The sequence below is a fragment of the Salmo salar genome, chromosome 20 (genome assembly GCF_965601325.2).
Source record: "Salmo salar chromosome 20, fSalSal1, whole genome shotgun sequence".
In the NCBI taxonomy this organism is placed as follows: Eukaryota; Metazoa; Chordata; class Actinopteri; order Salmoniformes; family Salmonidae; genus Salmo; species Salmo salar.
In genome coordinates, this window is record NC_138310.1 from 19,995,514 (window position 1) to 20,020,767 (window position 25,254).

The 25,254-nt window shown below is 44.4% G+C and overlaps 1 long non-coding RNA gene across 1 annotated transcript; it reads right to left on the reverse strand.

The window, feature by feature from the left end:
- Positions 1-17,680: 17,680 nt before the first annotated feature.
- On the reverse strand, positions 17,681-19,142 carry LOC106580252 (uncharacterized). Its single transcript, XR_001322847.3, has 3 exons — positions 18,573-19,142; positions 17,989-18,103; positions 17,681-17,897 (listed from the first exon to the last, which is right to left on the reverse strand). It is a non-coding gene; the product is annotated as an uncharacterized LOC106580252 (long non-coding RNA).
- Between the last annotated feature and the right edge of the window lie 6,112 nt (positions 19,143-25,254).

Consider the following 25,254-nt stretch of genomic DNA (forward strand, 5'->3'; position numbering starts at 1 on the left):
ATTGCAGAGGTCCTGAAAAAGGGTCAACACTGCAAATATTGACTCTTTGCATCAACTTCATGTAATTGTCAATAAAAGCCTTTGACACTTATGAAATGCTTGTAATTATACTTCAGTATCCCATAGTACATCTGACATAAATACCCAAAGACACTGAAGCAGCAAACTTTGTGGAAATTAATATTTGTCATTCTCAAAACTTTTGGCCATGACTGTATCCTTAGACTTGGCAGTGACGTAGTGTCCCCATGAGTGACAGAACACTGGGCCAATCACGATGCAATGCTCCGTGTTTCCTGCTGGCTTGCCCCACCACCACAGAAAGCATTGAGCTAGGCTGAAACACCTGCATTTTGGAGGTGCCTTACTCAAGAAAACAAAAAAGTGACCATGTTTGTATGCAGCTTTATTAACTCAATGAGATATATATTTTTTTAATTGTTTGCAAACTGACGTGACACGTATTAATGCCAAAATAACATGCAAAACATGCAAGCGTTTTTGTATTCATATTTTTTTGCTAAAAATGTGGGGCTCAAAACAGGTGTGGCTCTGCCCTGAAGGACGGGTCACCACAGGTTAGGGTTTAGGGTAGGGACGTTCCAAGGATCCGGATAGCACTGACCTTGTCGAAAAGTTGGGCTCCTGAGTGGTGCAGCAGTCTAAGGCACTGCATCTCAGTGCTAGAGGCGTCACTACAGACCCTGGTTCAATTCCAGGCTGTATCACAACCGGCTGTGATTGGGAGTCCCATAGGGCGGTGCACAATTGGCCCAGCGTCGTCTGGATTTGGCCTTCATTGTAAATAAGAATGTGTTCTTAACTAGTTAAATAAAATAAAAATAAAAAGATGACGAACAAATAACATTGCCATAGAAACGCTTGATGCTTATATTTCATTAGGGCTCTGGTGTCATGAAAAAATCTTCCCAGAGTGACATAGTTCCCAATCGTTCTGATTGTGTTGCGATAAGAACGGTCTGGCACAGATGAAAGGGGAAAATGGTGTTAGTTAAAGGCCCACCCCCGAGGAAGTTGCCAAACCTCCTGTATTTCGAGTAATTCCTGTCTTTGAGGGAAAATTCTCGTTTAGGTTACACCTCGAAGACTGAGGAAGGCTTCTAATACATATTCAGGAATTGGGGGTGGGAACGTCGTGGTGATTTCCACGTGTCGCAGATAAATGACAAATAGGGCACTGACTGACAGCTGTCTGTGCAATTAGGTAGCATGCTAACCTTAGCCAGCTAATGAAAGTTAGCAACATTTCAGTTAAGTCAGGTGAAAATAATTATTTCAGAAAAAGACTACCAGCCTACCTGTCAAAAGATGAGTCTCAGGTGCCTATGTGAGCTGTTGAGAGTTGACGTTTGTCTGACTCTTGCCATTTGATAATTCCAGTGCTGCAACCTGGACTCGGGGGTAGACGTAACATAGTAAATTGAAATCCGAGACGCTCCAATTAGTATGATACGTTACGTTTCGTATGGTATGTTTTAATTGCAATTTGTTGTGGCTAATGTTAGCTAGGTGGCTAACACTAATGATAGCTAGGTTAGGAGTTATGTTAAAGGGTTAAGTTTAGGGTTAGGTAACATGCAAAGTAGTTCAAAAGTAGTAAGTAGTTGCACAGTTGCTAAAATGTTAAAGTTGTCCGTGATGAGATTCGAACACGCAACCTTTGGGTTTGTGCCTTAAAGTGAAACTGACAGCATTTTAGCAACATTCAATTTATACACCCCCAGGAAGTATATGACTACTTTTTTTAAAGCGAGCACTTAGGTATGGTCATTTTTACATTTGCATACTTTCATAGAATGTTTGGGGATTACGTAGTGTAACGCATTTGTGAAAATTCTATAGCAAAATAGTGTTTGAAAGCGGCCATGCGTTTGGACAATTGATATACAATGCAGTAAATAAAACGTAATAAAAACGTGTTAGTCTTGTCCAGAACTGGACTCCACACAGACCGGTGCACCATAGCCAATCAGAACTACAGTAGGCCTATATATCAATAAGCCATTTGCCACACGGACCTGCCATCATTCACTTTGAACTGGACTTTGTGTTGATAGACAGTAGCAAAAGCGTGACTTTAGAACATTAGGATGCATTTGCCAAAATCCACAAAATCCAGCTGAATGGATTTCTGAAAATATGTAAATACCACAGGCGTCATCTTACATTTGGGAACTTTACAGTTCTATTGATCAAAGAATCATGAACAGGTAGGCTCGCTCCCTTAGTTGCCTGTGCACATCAACAATAACAAGATCCACAACTAATGATAGCCAGAGCAAGATGAGCTAAAATCTAACGAGGGAAAAGTAGATAAATGATTTGAGATAAACGATTTATCAGTGCAGTCAAAATGTTTAGGTTGTAGTTATTATAGGAATTATAGGACTATTTCTCTCTATACCATTTGTATTTCATATACCTTTGACTATTGGATGTTCTTATAGGCACTATAGTATTGCCAGTGTAACAGTATAGCTTCCATCCCTCTCCTCGCCCCTACCTGGGCTCGAACCAGGAACACATCGACAACAGCCACCCTCGAAGCATCGTTACACATCGCTCCACAAATGCCGCGGCCCTTGCAGAGCAAGGGGACAACTACTTCAAGGTCTCAGAGTGAGTGACGTCACCGTCTGAAACGCTATTAGCGCGCACCCCGCTAACTAGTTAGCCATTTCACATCGGTTACACCAGCCTAGTCTCAGGAGTTGAATGGCTTGAAGTCATAAACAGCTCAATGCTTGAAGCACAGCGAAGAGCTGGTGGCAAACGCACTAAAGTGCTGTTTGAATGAAAGCTTTCGAGCCTGCTGCTGCCTACCACCACTCAGTCAGACTGCTCTATCAAATCATAGACTTAATTATAACATAATAACACACAGAAATACAAGCCTTAGGTCATTAATATGGTCAAATCAGGAAACTATCATTTCGAAAACAAAACGTTTATTCTTTCAGTGAAATATGGAACCGTTCCGTATTTTATCTAACGGGTGGCATCCTTAAGTCTAAATATTGTTGTTACATTGCACAACCTTCAGTGCTATGTCATAATTGTGTACAATTCTGGCAAATTAATTACGGTCTTTGTTAGGAATAAATGGTCTTCACAGAGTTCGCAATGAGCCAGGTGGCTGCTTGCCCGGACTGCTTGCACGGAACGCAAGAGAAGTGACACAATTTCCCTAGTTAAAAGAAATTCATGTTAGCAGGCAATATTAACTAAATATGCAGGTTTAAAAATATATACTTGTGTATTGTTTTTAAAGAAAGGCATTGATGTATATGGTTAGGTACACATTGGTGCAACGGCAGTGCTTTTTTCGCGAATGCGCTTGTTAAATCATCACCCGTTTGGCGAAGTAGGCTGTGATTCGATGAGAAATTAACAGGCACCGCATCGATTATATGCAACGCAGGACAAGCTAGATAAACTAGTAATATCATCAACCATGTGTAGTTAACTAGTGATTATTGTTAGGGTTTGACCAACTATTTGAGTGCATATCCTATATAATATAACAATTTGTTTGCATAACCTATATAATATAACACAGATGCTATAATAATGAGTATATAAACTATAGATAATTAAGTACTGCTATATGTTAAGAGGAAGTGGAAAGAATGCTGATGATGTAGAAACAGGATTTTCTGTAGAATAATAGCAATAACAGGATATGGGTGAAAGGTATATGCGGGAGGGGGGGGGGGGGGGGGGGGTGTGTAAGGATTTTAGAGAACTGTGCATTGTGCAGTCACAAGTTGAGACATCCGCCAGGAAGCTGGAGTGCGTCTAGAGGTTGGGACAAACCTGCACGCCAATGATAGGCTGGAATAAGTCTAAACCATATTCTAGCCTCTACTATGACAGGCCCTCAAGGAGAGGGAACTAAGTCTGTCAAAGTATTTATTGTCATTCCAGTATTGTCATTCCAGTTCTCTGTCTGCCCTGCGTGGTGTTTCAGGGAGCCCGTATATACGAACCACATATTTACCATTCAAGTGTTTGCATTAATTAAAGTACAAAGAAATCAGAAGTTACTATATGCTGACTATTTTGTTCTGATACCAGATTCGAATTGACGCGACCTGACATTATGTTAAGATTTATTGTTTTTTATAAGATAAGTTTCATGCTAGCTAGCAACTTACCTTGGCTTCTTGCTGCACTCACGTAACAGGTAGTCAGCCTACCACGCAGCCTCCTCGTGGAGTGCAATGTAATCGGCCACAATCTGTGTCCAAAAATCCCGATTACCGATTTGTTATGAAAACTTGAAATCTGCCCTAATTAATCGGCCATTCCGATTAATCGGTCGACCTCTAGTGGGAAGGGCTCGCAATTTGGGCAGTGCGCTGTAAATACCAAATAGATGATTGTTGAGTTGCGACTGTCAGTGAAAAGCAGAGCGACACAGCCAGGCATATCGCAATATTTAAAAATACAATCGCAGAAAAACTGTTTGGAAAGCAAATGGCTGTTGCTGTAAAGAGAAGACAATGAAAATACTTCATTTAATTATCAATATTCTTAGTTGAGTGAACAGTATCTTATTGGCACCAGTGGAGAACATCGGCCATATCCCCGGTGAGTATGCATATTCACTGTCTTTATCTTTGGATCAGTGCCGCTTTCGTTTGTTTTTGGACAATCATTTCCTCCTCCAGGTTAGATGGACATCAATGCATTTGTGTTTCCCCTTTTCGTAGCCAGATTATATGGATCAGACCTCGTTTTCATGTGTCAGCAGAGTAGGCTACACTGGAATTTTTGTACTTTCACACCTGCATATATTTGTTTTAAAGGTGCAATATGAAAAAATCGCTTTGCCATTTCCTGGTTGCTAAAATGTTAATAGTTCACCTAACTTCAGTTTATATGACAAAACAAGAGAGAATCATTGTACCATCCAAACCGCTGTGACATATCTTTTCAATATCCAAAATGTCAGCTGTTTGAAGCTGGTGTACAAAACCAAAAGTAAAAGAAGCATAAGTTAAATGTAAGAATGGGAAGCATAAAAATAGCATACATAGAACAGATCTACTGCTTCTTAGACTTGCTTTCAATGAGAATGACAGATCTATAACTCATATGTCTATGTGAATTTGATTGGGTCTCCTGAAAAGGTACATATTGCATTTTAATACAGACTAGCTCAAAATTTGAGAAATTATCCAATGGATTATGATAATTTGCTGGTAAAAAAAGGGCAGGTGCAAAACTTAGCCTAACCCTAAATTAAGACCAAAAAGCTAACTTTCGATTTTATGAATTTGTACGTTATATCCAATTTTGACTTTGTGGCTGTTTTATCTAGTGGAAACCTGTGAGGACCGACACGAGGCGAGAAGCAAGTACAGAGAGTGAACATTTAATGAAACACGGACAGGAACAGAATACGGACAGCGTCTGGACAGGGGAAAGCAAAATGACAATAATGCTGACACAGGGATCTAACCGAGGGACAGACCGATATAGGAGGGGCAATGTGCGCTGATGCGTGTAATGATGGTGACAGGTGTGCATAATGAAGGGTAGCCTGGCGCCTTCGAGCGCCAGAGAGGGGAAGCGGGATCCGGGTGACAGTACCCCCCCCCCCCCCCCCACCTCTTGGGAAGCCACCCGGCAAGCCTGACTGGCCGGCCGAGGCATGGCGCCGGACGGGCCGGCCGAGGCATGGGAGCTTGACGAGCCGGGCCGAAGCGTGGGAGCCCGACGAGGAACCCCCAGTTCCATTGGTAGCGGAAACTGGACCCAAAAAACAAGTCTCCCTGATGCTTCAAATAGTGGTGTCAGCATTCTGTGAGGACTGACGCTGGAGACGATAAGCAAGTACAGGGAGTGAACATGTAATGAAATACAGACAGGAACAGAATACGGACAGCGTGGACAGGGGAAAACAAAACAATATTGCTGACAAAGGGATCTAACCGAGGAACAGACGGATATAGGAGGAGCAATCAACAAGGTAATGGAGTCCAGGTGAGTCCAATGAGTGCTGATGCGCGTAATGATGGTGACAGGTGTGCGTAATGAAGTCTAGCATTGCGCCTTCAAGCGCCAGAGAGGGGAAGTGGGAGCAGGCGTGACAGAAACCCAAATGTAAGCTACAGAGAAAAGCTGGACTTGTGCATAGGAAGAAATTTGCAGCAGGTGTTTCTGATGAATAAACATTGCCATGTTGGTGGTGGGTGGTAACATTTAAATAAAACCCAGCCCTAAAACGAAATGTGGGCTGAAAATAATATGCACATCATCTCATCAGAAAAGACATGTATGACTCATGGAAACATCTGAAGTCACACACATGGATTTGTCACTTCAAGCCCAAATATATCATACTTTGACTAAAACGATGACTTATTGACTTACATCATTGTGCAATTTCATGGGTAAGATCTGGCAATCGTCTTTCAGCTCCAAAAATGGTATTTCTACTGGTGTGGGAGTTTAAGGATCTTTGGCTCTGGGTTTTGATCCACCACCACAAACCATGCTGATATCTTGGTAAAATAGCAACACAACCTGTAGCCTACATAATCATATCACCAAATGACGATTCATGGATTCTTCTTCTTTGGAGTTTAACGGTGGTTGGCATCCAATATGTTGCATCACCGCCTCCAACTGGACTATAATATAAATCCATTAGACTTTGTGATACAAAAAAATATATTAAATAAATAAACTAAACTAAATGAAAATATATATATCAATATAAAAAAGCACCCTTCCAACTAACCATACACTCATTAAAAACCCACTCCCCCATTCAACTACTTCAATGTCCTGGGAGGAAAGGACGCCACCACTCAACACACCCTGGAACTCTTCTGAATTCAAATCTCGTATGCCCAAATACTTCTCTGTAGCTGCCACCACAACATCTATTTTCTATGATTTACGTTCCATTTCTGCGGTACAGTTGATAACTTTGAAAGCTAAGAAGACAACCTTACTGAAACATATATCACTTGTCGGCCTATCCCTCAGTGCTTCTGCACTACTCTGACTCTAGCCACCTCAACCTGCCTCTCTCGCACCGGACACTTCCGATCAACATGGGCACCCCTACAGTTGACACAGAACTTTATCCACCGAAACTACACAATCCTCTATCCCATGCCCTCCAGGACACTTCCCTCCTACAATCTGCTGCGAGAAACAGCGCAGTAGATTCGGCACATAACTGGATAACTGATATATCCTAACATGACTTTGTCGGGTAAATACTCTGACTGAAAATTCCAAATGACTGACAGTGACTCCTCTGTTTCACCACGCTCACCACTGGGTCTGTGTTGCACCAAACTTCGGGAATCACAAACACCAGCAATCTTCAACTTCACTTGCTCCACCTCCACACTTATCACTAGCCCAGAAATTAATCATTTCAATGGTGCCCTGTTCCTAAGAGCAAAGCAATAAACAGATCTTGATCTTGACCCAAGTTGCGTGACACGGACTACCCACTCCCTCTGGTCAGAAGGAACACAAACAAATATTACAAGTCCACTACAGGTTACACTGATTCAACTGCATCCAACTCCTTTCCCATCCACCCTGGAACCACAAATGGATTCGACAAAAGGCAAGGATCTACTTTCTCCAAAAATGTCACTCCTACTGGACCAGATTCTTCTTTATCATGCCCATTGATGCCAGGCTCGGGTTCTAAGCTCTTCACCATGCCTTTCACCTCACTTAACTCACTCTCATTCACTTTCATTTCCCCCCCAGAACTCGGTCTGGTGCACAGCTCACTCATTTTGCACTTGACACCAATCCTCTTCAACACCCCATCTCCATTTTTGTCGGCATCTTCCTCAAATTCAAATCCAACCTCTGCTTTCCTCATTCTCTTTAACCTCTTTTTCCCCCTCCATTCCTCCTCAGAAATCCACCTTTCTGTGTTCCTGTCCCAATATTCCTCTTCTCTCCACTTTGCTTGCAGCCCGGTGGCATCCAACGTAACTCCATCTCATAAACATCATAAACATCCTGCTCACCTCGGAAACATTTCTTCTCCAAGCGCCAACATTTTGAGAGCATGAACAACCCTCAAACTCAACTCTGTTTTCTTCTTCTTCTTCCAGATGACAATTCATCAAGACACACAACAACTTGACCCTTTTCTAAGCCCTGCCCCCCTTGGATACTGTTGCAACCTCTGATAATATTTTGCTGGAAAGCCCAACTAAACTAGTGGAGAAAACCAATCACAGTGATCTCAAGCTGTGCTCTTAATACAAGATTAAATTAACCCATTTTGGGGGGGGGGTTATTAAACAACAAATTGACCAACATCAGTTACATTTCTTGAATTGCATTGTGGATGAGGGACCTGCAGTGTGACCAGCAGAAGAGGCAGCAGTGAGAACAGCAGACGAGGCAGCAGAGGGGGGGAGTAAGCCGAAGGGATTTCTGTGGTATTCTTTCCTTTTGCTCTTTGAACATGACCAGGCAGTCAGTGTATCATTGGGGTCAACTTCCCTTCTTTAGAAAGCAGGTCTGCATTCTTTACCTCAATTCTGGCAATAGTATATAGCCCCAACTGGGCATGGTCCAACTTGCCACCCTTCCTCTGTTGGATCCTGATGTTCTTTCTAAGGACTAGGTCTCCAACGACAAAGGTTACTTGATTTCCCTGTGCCAACTTCCATTTTCTCACCTTCTCTTGCTCCTTCTCCACATTCTGTAGTACTATTCTGTAAATGTCTTCCTGCCTTTTCAGACCCTCTGCCAGGATCTCATTTTTCAGGACATCCTCAATGCTTGCATCTGCCTATACCAAAATTAATGTGAATATGTTAACTTTGTAGGTCTACATCAAGGATACATGATGATCATAGAATACCACAGTATGAGTCATAAAACCCATAAAACCTAGCGGTCAAACACGGAAATGGTTCCAATCGTTTTCCCACCATTCATTTTTCCCATAGGAGATTTTAGAAACATGTCAAATACGGGCTGTGTTGTGTAGGCTTACCCTGGCGTGGCGTTTTGGTAACTGTGTAAATCTCTCTAGGACAAGGTGACTTTTTAAACAATATATTTTCCTGTATTTACCCCCTCCCCCCAAAATAAAATGATAATTATTTGCTAATGTGGCTAACATAAAGAACTGGGCGAGACTGTCAAATCGAAGCAAAGGTAGAAATCTGGATTAACTATCTAATGTTAGCTAAATGTAGTAATTCATATATTTTCTACATGTCTATTGACAATCTGTCAACTGTCTTGTGCAAGTTTTTAATTGACACAATACTTGTTAGCAAAAGTGTCATCTAGACATGACATGCAGGAGCTTGCAGGGATTTATAGTTTTGCATGATGTCTACTTTGGTGCTAATTTAGCATTTTCGAATCTGAGAGTAAATGGATCCAAATATATTGATAAGTCACCTGGTCCGAGAGAGATTTATTTATCAAAACATCACGCCAGGGTAAGCTTACACGAAACACAACCCTTTATTTTAAGGGTTTCTAAAATCCCCTATGGGAAAAATGAATAGTGGAAAAACAACTGGAACCATTTCCCTGTTTGATCGCTAGGTTTTAGGGGTATTATGACACCTCCACTATTTAAGGGTATGAATTCCAGACTTATTTCTTAATGTACTGGCATCTCAGAAGGATATCAAGCCTCTTTGCCAAACATAAAAAAGTATAGGGAGAACTTTGTCATCATTTGTTTCTTTGTTCTTATTTAAAAAAATGGTAGCATTCAGGAATTTGTTCCATTGTTCTACTTTCAGGTTCATCACTTTGCTAAGGGTCCTTAAAGATATAAAGACGTTTCAAGATTATGTACTTCTAAATTACATTCCCCGTACCTTTGAATCGTGGCATTCATCCTTTCCACCAAACCATTTGTTTGAGGGTGGCACGGGGAACAAAGGCTACCTTCTATTTCCAGCCTCTCACAGACTTCTCTGTTGATCTTTCAAAGTGGGAAAATAATGAATTACATTTACACACTCAAATGTCAATGTTAAAGCATGTGGAAAACATGTGAATGAGAAAAGAGGATACCTGGAATTTACAGGTCAATTTAAGAAAAATGCTGAGCATTAGACTGAAAAGTATTAGTAATGTTTGGACTAAAACTCACCTTGTTCACAAATTCTTTCCCTTGATCAGTTAAAATTATTTTGGGGGTGCCAAACTTGTAGAACAATTTCATAATGCAGTCTGTGACCTCTGTACATTTTGTCTTTAAGGGGAAAGCCTCTGTCCATTTTGTAAAGTAGTCCATCATTACACACAGTGTCGGATTTAGGCATAGGCGACATGGGCAGCCGCCCAGGGCGGCATCTTGCCGGGGGCGGCATGGGTTGCCCACACAAAATAAATAAATAATAATAATACAAATATAAATATTTCGAATGGTGACAATTGCGTGATCGGTTTTCTATCGCTCATTTGCACGTTCTGTCAATGATATCACATCACAGTGTGGGACTGTGGGTCAATTAACCTTGTCGGAGTGGGCGCCCTGATTCTAGTTTGTGAGTTAGGCAGGCTACTGCCTGGGAAGGTCTCCCACTCTGTTAAGGGTGTGTACTGGAGTGTACTGGAGGCGAAGTCAGGTGCAGGAGAGCAGAGTGTAGTGAACAGGCACACTTTTTATTCTGGTCCAACGAAAGCACAAAAGTACATAAATTTGCCCAAACACGGAACATAGACAAAAGTATAGTGCGTAACAATACCCACATAACATAAATACAACTTCACACAAAGGCATGGAGGGGAACAGAGGACTAAATACATGTAGTGTGATTAGGAAATTAAAACCAGGTGTGTATGGAACAAGACAAAACAAATGGAAATATGAAAAATGGAGCGGCGATGGCTAGAAAGCCGGTGACGTCGATCGCCGAACGCTGCCTGAACAAGGAGAGGAGCCAACTTCGGCGGAAGTCATGACAGTACCCCCCCCGACGCGCGGCTCCAGCGGCGCGACGACACCGGCCTCGGGGACGACCCGGAGGGCGAGGCGCAGGGCGATCCGGCCGGCGACGATGAAATTCACGCAGTAGTTCAGGGTCCAAAACATCCGCAACCGGGACCCAGCACCTCTCCTCTGGACCGTACCCCTCCTACTCCACGAGATACTGAAGGCCCCGATCAGACACTATATCCTCAGGCACCCCGTAGTGCCGGAAGACGTGAGTAAACAGGGCTTCCACAGTCTGTAGGGCTGTAGGAAGACCATGCAGAGGGAGGAGACAACAGGACTTAGAGAAACGATCCACAACGACCAGGATCATAGTGTTTCCCTGTGAAAGAGGAAGATTGGTTAGAAAATCCACTGACAGGTGGGACCAAGGTCCAGATGAGGAAAGGGTGTTTAGCCTCCTCAAGCCAATGTCTCCACGCCTTCAACGCTTTAACCACAGCCAACAGCTCCCGGTCCCCCACATCATAGTTACGCTCCGCTGGGCTGAGCTTCTTCGAGAAGAAAACACAAGGGTGGAGTTTCGGGGGCGTACCCGAGCGCTGTGAGAGCACGGCTCCTATCCCAGCCTCGGACGCATCCACCGCCACTATTTACGCCAAAGAGGGATCCGGATGGGCCAGCACGGGAGCCGAGGTAAACAGAGCTCTCAGGTGCCCAAAAGCCCTGTCCGCCTCAGCCGACCACTACAACCGTACAGGACCCCCTTCAGCAGTGAGGTAATGGGAGCAGCCACCTGGCCAAAACCCCGGATAAATCTCTGGTAGTAATTGGCAAACCCTAAAAATCGCTGCACCTCCTTTACCGTGGTGGGAGTCGGCCAATTACACACGGCTGCAATGCGGTCACTCTCCATCTCCACCCCTGATGTGGAAATGCGATACCCTAGGAAGGAGACGGCCTGCTGAAAGAACAGGCATTTCTCGGCCTTGACGTACGGGTCATGCTCCAACAGTCGTCCAAGTACCCTGCGCACCAAGGACACATGCTCGGCACGTGTAGTGGAGTATATCAGAATGTCATCGATATACACCACTACACCCTGCCCGTGCAGGTCCCTGAAAATCTAATCTACAAAGGATTGGAAAACTGATGGACCATTCATCAACCCGTACGGCATGACGAGGTACTCATAATGCCCTGAGGTGGTACTAAACACTGTCTTCCACTCGTCTCCCTCCCGGATACGCACCAGGTTATATGCACTCCTGAGATCCAGTTTAGTGAAGAAGCGCGCCCCATGCATTGACTCAATCGCCGTGGCGATAAGAGGTAGCTGGTAACTGTACCTCACCGCGATTTGATTGAGACCTCGATAGTCAATGCACGGGCGCAGACCTCCATCCTTCTTCTTCACAAAAAAGAAACTCGAGGAGGCGGGTGAAGTGGAGGACCGAATGTACCCCTGACGCAGGGATTCAGAGACATATGTCTCCATAGCCACCGTCTCCGCTTGCGACAGGGGATACATGTGACTCCTAGAAGCGCAGCGTCTGCCAGGAGATTTATCGCACAATCCCCCCGTCGATGAGGTGGTAATTGAGTCGCCTTCTTTTTACAGAAGGTGAGAGCCAAATCGGCATATTCTGGGGGGATGCTCACGGTGGAGACCTGGTCTGGACTTTCCACCGTGGTAGCACCAGCGGAAACCCCTACACACCTCCCCGAGCACTCTCGCGACCACCCCACGAGAGCCCTCTATTGCCAGGAAATGGTGGGATTATGATGTGCCAACCAGGGAATGCCTAGTACCACGGGAAATGCTGGACAGTCAATGAGGAAGAGACTGATTTTCTCCTCGTGACCCCCCTGCGTCTCCATGGCCAGGGAGATGGTGGCCTCCCTGATTAGCCCGGACCCTAATGGTCGACTATCCAGAGCGTGTACCGGGAAAGGTCTAACTACAGAAATAATGGGGATCCCTAAACTAAGGGCTAACACTCTGTCTATAAAATTCCCAGCTGCGCCTGAATCGACGAGCGCCTTATGCTGGGAATGTGGGGAAAACTCAGGGAAACAAACAGGTACAAACAGGTGGTCAACAGAGGACTCTGGATGAGTGTGGTGCAGACTCACCTGGGGTGACGCCAGAGTGCCCTGCCTGCTGCCTCGACTCCCAGAGGGACCGACACGGCACCGACCGGCAGTGTGCCCTCTGCGGCCACAGATGGTGCACGTGATGGCTCCTCCTCCAGCCTCCCTACGTGCAGCCCCTCCCAGCTCCATGGGCACCGGCGCGAGGGTGCTGGAAGATGGAACCGACAGAGCCCCCTCTGGAAGTCCGCAGGTGACCAGGTGATGGTGGCATCCCTGCAGGCCAGCTCACGTCGGATGTCCTCGCGCAGGCTGTATCGGTAGTGGTCGATGAGGGCCCTGTCGTTCCAGCCTGCTCTGGCGGCCAAGGTCTGGAATTCCAGGGCGAACTCCTGGGCGCTCCTTGTCCCCTGCCTCAAATGGAAGAGCCGTTCCCCCGCCGCTCTACCTTCGGGCGGATGGTCGAAGACGGGTGAACTCCTCGAAGTGGTCCAACGCCGCGTCTCCTTCTCTCCACACGGCGTTTGCCCACTCCAGAGCTCTCCCCGAGAGGCATGAGACGAGGGCAGACACTCTCTCCCTTCCCGAGGGAGCTGGGTGAACGGTGGCCAGGTAGAGGTCCAGTTGTAAAAGGAACCCCTGGCACTGTGCTGCCGTCCCATCATAGTCCCTGGGAAGGGAGAGACGCATCCCACTGGGACTGGCTCCGGACGGGACGGGTAGAAGTATCCCCGGTTGCGCTGGTCGAGGCACTGGAGAGACTTCCTGTCTCTCCCAGCGGTCCATGGTCTGGACAACGCGATCCATCATGGCACCAAGATGATTTAACATTGCAGAGTGTTCCTGGACGTGCTCCTCGACTCCTCTAACCGGGGTACCTGCTCCTGCTGCTCCTGCTGCTCCTGCTGATGAAATCAGCCAAGACTTCAGGAAAAAATGGTAGACCTCCACAAGTCTGGTTCATCCTTGGGAGCAATTTCCAAACGCCTGAAGGAACCACGTTCATCTGTACAAACAATGGTACGCAAGTATAAACACTCTGGGACCACGCAGCCGTCATACTGCTCAGGAAGGAGACGCTTTCTGTCTCCTAGAGATGAACGTACTTTGGTGCGAACAGTGCAAATCAATCCCAGAACAACAGCATAGGACCTTGTGAAGATGCTGGAGGAAACAGGTACAAAAGTGTCTATATCCACAGTAAAACGATTCCTATATCGACATAACCTGAGAGGCCGCTCAGCAAGGAAGAAGCCACTGCTCCAAAACCGTCATAAAAAAGCCAGACTACGGTTTGCAACTAACTGCACATGGGGACAAACATCGTACTTTTTGGAGAAATGTCCTCTGGTCGGATGTAACAAAAATAGAACTGTTTGGCCATAATAACCATCGTTAAGTTTGGAGGAAAAAGGGGGACGCTTGCAAGCCGAAGAACACCATCCCAACCGTGAAGCACGGGGGTGGCAGTATCATGTTGTGAGGGTGCTTTGCTGCAGGAGGGACTGGTGCACTTCACAAAATAGATGGCATCATGAGGGAGGAAAATTATGTGGATATATTGAAGCAACATCTCAAGACATCAGTCAGTACGTTAAAGCTTGGTTGCAAATGGGTCTTCCAAATGGACAATGACCCCAAGCATACTTCCAAAGTTGTGGAAAAATGGCTTAAGGACAACAAAGTCAAGGTATTGGACTGGCCATCACAAAGCCCTGACCTCAATCCTATGGAAAATTTGTGGGCAGAACTGAAAAAGTGTGTGCGAGCAAGGAGGCCTACAACCCTGACTCAGTTACTCCAGCTCTGTCAGGAGGAATGGGCCAAAATTCATCCAACTTATTGTGGGAAGCTTGTGGAAGGCTACCTGAAACATTTGACCCAAGTTAAACAATTTAAAGGCAATGCTACCAAATATTAATTGAGTGTATGTAAACTTCTGACCCACTGGGAATGTGATCAAAGAAATAAAATCTGAAATAAATCATTCGCTCTACTATTATTCTGACATTTCTCATTCTTAAAATAAAGTGGTTATACTAACTGACCTGAAACAGGGAATATTTACTAGGATTAAATATCTGCAATTGTGAAAAACTGAGTTTAAAGGTATTTGGCTAAGGTGTAAGTAAACTCCTGACTTCAACTGTATGAGTCTTATTTTTGTATATATATTTATATAGTTTTAAATGTTATGATTATTAATTTGTGTTCCAAATGTCCAATAAAAATTACAGTTAGTGTAGAATGGTGCTTTTTTTGTGTTGGGGGGGCGCTGAAGGGGGAGGTTCGCCCAGGGAGCCATACAAGCTAGAACCGCCACTGATTACACATGTACTAGTACCCCTCAGAGGTTATTTTGGCCCTGGTTAGGTCCATCCCAACCAATTCCCATGGTTCCGTTACTTGACAAAGTAGAAAAGCAAAAAACACCTCTCTCTGCATATTCATTGTTCACAGGCATGACAATGTGTGGGTAGGGGGAGAGTAAATTAACATTATTGGGGTGTAATCTGATGTCTGTTTCAAAACAGTTATTTTCCCCTGGCAGACTGAACATTGAGCTACCTGCAAGAAAGCAATGGGTAAAGGTTTATTATCACCAAAACCATTTGGGGTATAACTGTCCAACAAATCATTAATTAGGTACTGTATCTGAAGACACTATGCTAACTGAAGATGTCTAAAAGTTTCATAATGGAAGTAATTGAGTGTGGCATTGTGGAGTTAGTAAGTAACAGAGACAGAGAGAGAGAGAAATTGCAGAATATTGTGATGACTTCAATTTGACTATTTTAACCTTATGACCTTTCTACAACAAAGCAAGTGCTGGAGACAATGTGTGAGAACATATGATTTGAATATCTTCAGACATACTCACTGAGAAATATCTGCAGCCATTCCTGGCCAGTAATATCCAGCAACAATGGCATGGTGCATTTTATGAACACCACCATGCCCTCCCATGCTGCTGCAGTGGAACTCCTCAAAGATGTTGTCAGCCTCTCCAGGAGTCCTCACTACATTTGCCAGGTGCGGTCCTAATTTACTTATTGTAAATCGTCTCAGAGTAGGAGTGCTGATCTAATATCTGGGCCCGTAGTTATTAAGCGTCTCAGAGTAGGAGTGCTGATCTAATATCTGGGCCTGTAGTTATTAAGCGTCTCAGAGTAGGAGTGCTGATCTAATATCTGGGCCCATAGTTATTAAGCGTCTCAGAGTAGGAGTGCTGATCTAATCTCTGGGCCAGTAGTTATTAAGCATTTCAGAGTAGGAGTGCTGATCTAATATCTGGACCCATAGTTATTTTGCGTCTCAGAGTAGGAAATTGGTCCTAACTGGCCGAAAATACTCAGCGTGAAGCAAATTTGGTCCTACTTTTATGCATAGGATAAGAGCATGTTATCAACATTCCTATGACATAAAAGTACTCATTTCTCAGGGTGTATTTAAGAGAGATCGAGAGGTGTCCTAGCCAGTTAGAAGTTGCCAGAATACAGATATGATGGCAAGCAGACACATTTAGGCAGAGGAGAGGGATGTTTTATTAACATTTGATAATGACAATTTAATCAAAAGGTACTGGTTAGATAGGGATGGTATACTTTATGGGACTGACCTTGTCCGTGATGCTAATTCTCCATACAGAGATCAAAGTAATCGCCACTTGACACTTCTTGGCAACAAGAAAAATGCAACAGTGTAACAGCGATGATTTGGGTCCATCACGACCACTATCAGCAGAGCAATCTGTCAAACCCTATGGCACTTACGGCACCTCAAATCATCCAAAGGTTCATTGATTTTTCCCACCACTCAACGTCAGATTATTCAAAAACAAGTTACTTTCATGCAAATCGCTGGTTTTCCGGGAGTTGTTGGTGTCATTGATTGTACTCTCTGCAAAATCATTGCTCCACAAATGAAGAGGACACATTCATTAATGGAAAGCGGTACCACAGTATTAACACCCAAGTGGTTTTTGATGCAGGCTAGATGTCACCTGCTTTGCGACAAGGGATACCCCCAGAGGAGTTGGCTGTTGACCCCTTTTTTATGACCTCTTCCCGGCATTAAGCTCAATTATAACAGGTGAGGTAATAGGCCAAACATTTGTTTTACTGGGCTACAGTATGTAGTGGACATTATCTCAGCATAATTAAAATATTAATCGATATTAAATTACTCACAAAATCACAAGGAGTGTGGTAGAAAGGGGAATAGGCCAGTGGAAGAGGAGATCATCTGCTCCATGGAGAGGTGAGTCAGCCCAAGGATGGTCTGCCACATAATAATGGCTTGTGCAATATTGCACGACATCTGCAAACTACTGCGGATCCCTCTCCCTCCGGATGAAGGAAACCCAGAAACTGACGATGACGACAGTGACGACGATCACAGAGATGGAGACGATAGCGATGATGATGCACCAGCACTTTATCCAACCTTCACTTTAGGGAGGTAGGCTCTCATAGCAATCTTCACACTTCGTTTTGGTGCTGTGTCAGCGCAGGAGAATGGTCTCGCAGAACCCAATATCTAGCTACAGATAAACATTACGCTATTGGAATGGGAGAGCATAATACAGATATGCCATAGCTTGTTAACATTTAAGTATAGGCTAGATTACTGTGAACAAATAAACACACAATATTATTTCTTAAGATGTTTTATTGTAAAAGAATATGATTATTTTATTTATTTTTTTATTTTGAATTTAGCTTTCTCCCACTGCAGCTGAGGAATGTCCTCCTCGGGGTTTGTTGGAACCAGACCTTCTTTGGAGCTGCTGGTGGATTGGGTGTCCTGCGGCAACAGCGAGGTAGAGGTCTCTTGAGACGCTGTGCCAGACTCTGGAGCTGGAGTTGCGCTGCAACAAGATAATTATGTTTTTTTTATGGCAAATAAAATGTATATTTTGTAATCAGATGTTAAAATTCAACAGTAAGCTTATATTATACTTATAGTGCTGCTCGGCGACCTTCAAAAGCGCAGTGTCTTGGCCCTCTCCGATGCCCTAGGTAGTTGAACACACATTCAGCTATGGCACTGAGGGGTTAGGTGGAGGGCCACCTCCTGAATGCAGAGAATACCCATTAGACAACAAAATAATTGGGCTGCCTGTCTAAACTCAGCCATAGTGTAATCCTGACAAAGGCTTGGGACAAAGGCTTGAATTTATTATATAATATCTGGGACCAAGGATGGAAGTAAGAAGACAATATTCAGAATAGAGATTCTGACACTGATCACACTTCCAAATTTTGTTTACGCCTAAAACCAAGTTGTTCTTGTGGACGGACTGCTGTTCCTCTGCCCATCCTGTGCTGAAATATTCAGGGTGCGAATTACGGGGGAGCCAGGGGGGATCAGCTCCCCCGAATGAGACGTAGCTCCCCTAAATGCAACAAAAGTCAAAGTTTGGGGGGTCTGTAACTAATGCTAATTTAACCATTCTGCTATTTGTTTTAAAATGTAGTGGTAAATATCTTTTACAGTGGAAAATATGAAAATAAACGTTTCCAAATTAAACGAATACCCCCACCTCTCTGTCATGGTTTAAACCATTTATTTCTGTGGCAGCGCTGAATTTCGGCCTCAGCTGAGTTCCTTCATGCATAGCTTTTCCTTTGTACTTCCTCATTTTCGCTATTTGTTTGCCATGCGTCCTTGATAAAAAAAAAAATAGCCTTTATTCCAATGCATTAGATCTATCCATCGATTTATCGTTGTTTTCGTTTGTCAGTCAGCTGTTTAGAGCGCTCATTGCTTTGTTTTTCAGTTACGTGCGGGTAGATACTGGTGTTATCTGTGTCATCCGTGGCCAAAATTAGTAGACCGTTTATTCAGCTTTATTATTTTCTATCAATAATTGTTTTCTTTACTGGATCAGCTGACGATGGTCGACAATATCATTAGACAACTAGCATACAGCTATAAACCAATTCGCATCCAATCCATCCAACAAGTCTACGTTAATCACAGTAGTCCTATAAGGTGACTCTTTTGGTTAGAACTGTTTTCACGACGAAACACAATAATACGTTTGCTTATGGAATGCATTTCCGAGATCTCCAAGAACCATGATTCGTACATGTTTTAAGTTAAATGTTAACATTAAATTGTTAAATGCTTAATAATGACAAATAAGAATGTCATAAATGTCATTAATGTAAGGGGAAAAAATGTAGTGTTCTATATCACATTGTCTGTGAAGACTCCAAACATTAACTCATGAATTATGGACGACTCATGAACTAGAACATGTTTTGATTCAACTCATGTATTATATTGAATGTAGACCACCTGTTCTGTGTGTGTTCATGTGTGTAAAATTGCCTCGGCTGAGAGGGTAGGCTACCGGCAGTGGGGTAGGCCTAGTGGAGGGTAAACGCAAGTAAACGCCGTTTACCCACCTTTTTTAGAAAAATTTATTGAAAGATATAATTTTTTTTACCTGGACCGGCAATCAGAGTTTACCCACCTATATTTTTTTTACCACTACATCACGGGCCTATTTGTAGTTCATTGTAATAATACACATTGTAGCCTAGTAAATTGATAGTGTGTTATGGTGACTACCCCGACTACCCCCCCCCCCCCAGGACGGTATGAGCCCCATTTCAGGTGTCCCGACTTTTCAGGCTACAAAAAAGGTACATTTGTCAGCAAGGTTAATCAATTAATGTAGGCCTAATCAATGGCAATTGCTGATTGTGATTAGGCACACATTTTGGTCTTTTGTAACAGATGTCTATTTCCATTCATCAGATGGCACCAGTATACATGCAGTTTGAATGCTTGAATTATTTTGGAGTGGACGAACATGCACAGGTAGCCTATTTTTTGAAGTGATTTGTTTGACAATCAGATGAAAATATCAACTGGTTGTGTTCATGCCACATTAAAAAGTAATTCATTTTTACAGTTTAAATTATGTCTTTATTATTAGGCCCAGAAAAATAATTCACACTCGGCCTATGTTGCTTCATGTCATGATCAACTTGTGAATACATCCAGGCCAGTTGCAATGAGGGTCATCTGTTAGTGGTTCCTGGTAATCTACAGACTTGGTAAAGACTATAATAACACACACTACAAGTTTGAACTGTGATTTATTGGTGACGCCTATTCTTAGGCACAATGACGCAAAATAGAGTTGCTGTCTGTCACACGTGTCGTAGTGGAGAGAAGACCAAGGCGCAGCGGGTAAGGCGCAGACCCTGGAATGCACCTTAAAAAAGAAAACACAAAAAAATCCCCAATACCCCAACAAAACCAATAAACAATAACCTCTAAACAATAAGGGAGGGAAGGGAGGGTGGCTGCCGTCAACGACGGCACTGTGCTACACTCTCCCTCCCCAACCCACCTATCCTGGAGGTGGCTCAGGTGCGGGACGTGGACCTCGCTCCACCTTCGGCGTCGCCCACTTCGGTGGCGCCGATGGCTGCACCGGGCAGACGGGCCACTCGGGCTGACCCGGGCAGACGGACCACTCTGGCTGGGCCTGAAGACAGGCGGGCCACTCGGGCTGGGCCTGAAGACAGGCGGGCCGCTCGGGCTGGGCCTGAAGACAGGCGGGCCGCTCGGGCTGGGCCGGAGGACAGTCGGGCCGCTCTGGCAGCTCCGGGCAGTCGGGCCGCTCTGGCAGCTCCGGGCAGTCGGGCCGCTCTGGCAGCTCCGGGCAGTCGGGCCGCTCTGGCAGCTCCGGGCAGTCGGGTCACTCTGGCAGCTCCGGGCAGGCGGGCAGCTCTGGCGACTCCTGACTGGCGGGCAGCTCTGGCGACTCCTGACTGGCGGGCAGCTCTGGCGACTCCTGACTGGCGGGCAGCTCTGGCGACTCTTGACTGGCGGGCAGCTCTGGCGACTCTTGACTGGCGGGCAGCTCTGGCGACTCTTGACTGGCGGGCAGCTCTGGCGACTCTTGACTGGCGGGCAGCTCTGGCGACTCTTGACTGGCGAGGCTTGGCTGACGCACTAGACGCCTGATGCGTTGGGCTGGTACCGGACGTGCCAGCCTGGAGACACGCACCTCCATGCTAGTGCGTATAGCGGGAAACACCGGACCGTAGAGGGGCACTGGTGGTCTTGAGCGCAGGGTTGGCATCACCCCTTCAGGCTCGATGCTTACTTCGCCCTGGCACATGCGGGGCGCTGGTACTGTGCCTACCCGCCTGAAAATCCCAGGCCTCACCACAGCCCCAACCCCAAAGCACGGGACCTGTCCAGTCTGTCTCTGCCCTACAAGGGTACGGGGAGCTGGCCTGGGGCTCCAATCTCACCCCGCCAAACAGCCCTTCTGCCCCCCAATTTTTTTATTTATTGGGGCTGCCTCTCGGGTTCCCTTAGCTCCCTTAACTTGTCCTCCCAGAATCTTCGCTCCTTCTGCCAAGTCCATCCATCCACGCTGTTCTCCTGTGGCTCCCTCCTCTTCCGCTGCTTGGTCCTTTTGTGGTGGGTAGTTCTGTCACACGTGTCGTAGTGGAGAGAAGACCAAGGCGCAGCGTGTATGTGGATACACATATTCTTTTAATGAAAACACGCAAAGCATCCACAGGAAAAACAATAAACAGTACTCACGACAACAGGAACAGTTTTGCAGGCTCACAAAACGCAGTGCAAAAACAACTACCCACAACCCCAAAGAAAAACACACACTACTATATAGGACTCCCAATCAAAGGCAACTCAACACACCTGCCTTCAATTGGGAGTCCAATCACCAACACAACACTTAACACACAAAAACCCTGCCACGTCCTGACCAAAACTAATACAATTGATCCCTCTGCTGGTCAGGACGTGACACTGTCAATGTGTGTGCGTACTGGTAGCGAAATCAGGTGCAGGAGAGCAGAGATTTGTGAACAGGCGCACACTTTATTGAGGCAAAATTGCAAAACGTGCAAAACAGTCACAAGAATTATGTTTAACAATAAACATCTTCATGAAATACCACGGGAAAAACAAACCAGTCTGGCGCGTCAACAAATAACACGTAACACAACCAATCTTTCACAAAGACATGATGGGGAACAGAGGAATAAATACATGTAGATTGATTGGGGAATGAAAACCAGGTGTGCAGGGAACAAGACAAAACAAATGGATACATGAAAAATGGAGCGGCGATGGCTAGAAAGCCGGTGACGTCAACCGCCGAACGACGCCCGAACAAGGAGAGGAGCCGACTTCGGCAGAAGTCGTGACAGCCGCGTGCTGGTGAAACACTTGACCTACACCGCCTACACAGTACAACAGAGATGAACGTCTCACAACCACTCTGAAACAAGTTGGTGCTTTGAGTCCCCAACTCCATCACCATTTATTGTAGTGCAGCCTCGCCTGTTGGTGAAAGTTGACACTTGTCTGTGCATAATAATGTACTTTTAGTTACAAGACTGTGGTCTAAAATATCCATTATGATAAATTATATGAAAAATCGAGCAGTACATAGGCCAACGTAGGCCTGATGACAAAGTAGGATACAGAAAGTACATTTTCGCTAAGCCCTGGTGTTTTTTATTTCATCTTTATTTAACCAGGTAAACTAGTTGAGAACAAGTTCTCATTTACAACTGCGACCTGGCCAAGATAAAGCAAAGCAGTGTGACACAAACAACAACACAGAGTTACACATGGAATAAACTGAAATGTCAGAATACTAGTAGAGAGAATGATTTATTTCAGCTTTTATTTCTTTCATCACATTCCCAGTGGGTCAGAAGTTTACATACACTCAATTAATATTTTGTAGCATTGCCTTTAAATTGTTTAACTTGGGTCAAACATTTCGAGTAGCCTTCCACAAGCTTCCCACAATAAATTGGGTGAATTTTGGCCCATTCCTCCTGACAGAGCTGGTGTAACTGAGTTAGGTTTGTAGGCCTCCTTCCCTGCACACGCTTTTTCAGTTCTGCCCACAAATTTTCTATAGGATTGAGGTCAGGGCTTTGTGATGGCCAGTCCAATACCTTGACTTTGTTGTCCTTAAGCCATTTTGCCACAACTTTGGAAGTATGCTTTGGAAGACCCATTTTCGACCAAGCTTTAACTTCCTGACTGATGTCTTGAGATGTTGCTTCAATATATCCACATAATTTTCCTCCCTCATGATGCCATCTATTTTGTGAAGTGCACCAGTCCCTCCTGCAGCAAAGCTCCCCCACAACATAATGCTGCCACCCCCGTGCTTCACGGTTGGGATGGTGTTCTTCGGCTTGCATGCCTCCCCCTTTATCCTCCAAAGATAACAATGGTTATTTTGGCCAAACAGTTCTGTTTTTGTTACATCAGACCAGAGGACATTTCTCCAAAAAGTACAATCTTTGTCCCCATGTGCAGTTGCAAACCGTAGTCTGTTTTTTTTAATGACGGTTTTGGAGCAGTGGCTTCTTCCTTGCTGAGTGGCATTTCAGGTTATGTCGATATAGGACTCGTTTCACTGTGGATATAGATATTTTTGTACCTGTTTCCTCCAGCATCTTCACAAGGTCTTTTGCTGTTGTTCTGGGATTGATTTGCATTTTTCACACCAAAGTATGCTCATCTCTAGGAGACAGAACGCGTCTCCTTCCTGAGCAGTATGACGGCTGCGTGGTCCCATGGTGTTTATACTTGCGTACTGTTGTTTGTACAGATGAACGTGAAGGATGAACGCCTTCAGGCATTTGGAAATTGCTCCCAAGGATGAACCAGACTTGTGGAGGTCTACCATTTTTTTCTGAGGTCTTGGCTGATTTCTTTTGATTTTCCCATGATGTCAAGCAAAGAGGCACTGAGTTTGAAGGTAGGCCTTGAAATACATTCACAGGTACACCTCCAATTGACTCAAATGATGTCAATTAGCCTATCAGAAGCATCTAAAGCCATGACATAATTTTCTGGAATTTTCCAAGCTGTTTAAAGGCACAGTCAACTTAGTGTATGTAAACTTCTGACCCACTGGAAAAGCGGCAGCGTAGCCTAGTGGTTAGAACTTTGGACTAGTAACCGAAAGGTTGCAAGATCGAATCCCCAAGCTGACAAGGTACAACTCTGTCGTTCTGCCCCTGAACAAGGCAGTTAACCCACTGTTCCTAGGCCGTCATTAAAAATAAGAATTTGTTCTTAACTGACTTGCCTTGTTAAATAAAGGTAAAATAAATACAGTGAAATAATCTGTCTGTAAACAATTGTTAGAAAAATGATTTGTGTCATGGACAAAGTAGATGTCCTAACCAACTTGCCAAAACTATAGTTTGTCAACAAGAAATTTGTGTAGTGGTTAAAGAATGAGTTTTAATGACTCCAATCTAAGTGTATGTAAACTTCTGACTTAAACTGTACATAGCTTATTGAAGTCCACAAACAAAGAGAAAAGGTGAGAGGAGGAGAGAGCATAGATGAGAGAAGGAATACAACATGACTGCTATGAAGGTCAACTGTGTTTACGTGTGATCAGGGGTGTTTCATTCTGCCGATTCTGTTGAAAAACCTTTCTTAAACGGAAGCAAATGTAACAAAACAAGGATAAATATACCTTAATTTGTCCAATAGAACCTCTCATTTGCAACTGTTGGTCTAATGATTACACCCTAGATCAGCTAGATGCAGACAGTATTGAACGTGTCACTGTCTGTCACCTCAAAATTTTATCTCGACCTGTGTACAGCTACGTTGTAAACTTTCATTCATAGGATAGGGTGTAGCAACCTCATGATGGGGTTTAGGGAAAATTAGAGTATCATGTAGTAGCCTAAACCAATCGATGTTACATTGAATTGGGTGAATTTAATATGAATGACAGTCATCCAATATGCTGTAATAGAAATAAGGCCATGCTCATGAAGAAAAACAAAAAATCGTCCTCCCTCATCTTAAACTGCCACTGGTGTGTAGATTGTACAATCACTGAGAGAGCCTCAAATATCACATTCATTTGTATATATCCACTGTATGAATCGCTGCGAAGTTCGTTCCTGTTTCAGTCATGTCTTTGGTCACATTTGCGTGGATCAAACAAAAACACCCTAATGATTGATCCCACAATGCAGGGGATGGCTGTAAGATGAAGTAGGTGAAGAGCTGCAGAAACTGGCAGTCGTCTAGCAGCAGGGCACTCATCAGAGATTCATAACGCTCACCAGTCCTGAAGACCAGTGGCTGAGGGGTTTGCCAGTCCGTCAAAATAAATTCATTTTCTAAAATAATTTCCTGCAATTCTACGTCATTTTACATGACTG